This window comes from Bison bison, unplaced genomic scaffold, assembly GCF_000754665.1.
Source record: "Bison bison bison isolate TAMUID 2011002044 unplaced genomic scaffold, Bison_UMD1.0 scf7180017849887, whole genome shotgun sequence".
In the NCBI taxonomy this organism is placed as follows: Eukaryota; Metazoa; Chordata; class Mammalia; order Artiodactyla; family Bovidae; genus Bison; species Bison bison.
In genome coordinates this window covers 17320-17785 of record NW_011480460.1, presented here as the reverse complement: position 1 = coordinate 17785, position 466 = coordinate 17320, and positions in this window count along the sequence as shown.

Here is a 466-nt window from a genome sequence, read left to right as displayed (position 1 = left end):
CCATGATCTTCGTTTTTTGAATGTTGAGTTTTAAGCCAGCTTTTTCACTCTCCTCTTTCACTTTCATCAAGAAGCTGTTTAATTTCTATTCACTTTCTGCCATAAGGGTGGTGTCATCTGTGTATCTGAGGTTATTGATATATCTCCTGGCAATCTTGATTCCAGTTTGTGCTTCATCCAGCCTGGGATTTTGCATGATGTACTGTGCATATAAGGTAAACTAGCAGGTTGACAATATACAACCTTGACATACTCCTTTCCCAATTTGACATCAGTCTGCTCTTCCATGTCTGGTTCTAACTGTTTCTTCTTGACCTGCATACAGATTTCTCAGGAGGCAGGTAAGGTGGTCTGGTATTAATATCTCTTTAAGAATTTTCCAGTTTGTTGTGATCCACACAAAGGATTTAGCATAGTCAGTGAAGCTGAAATAGATGTGTTTTTTTTTTTTTTTTTTTGGAATTTT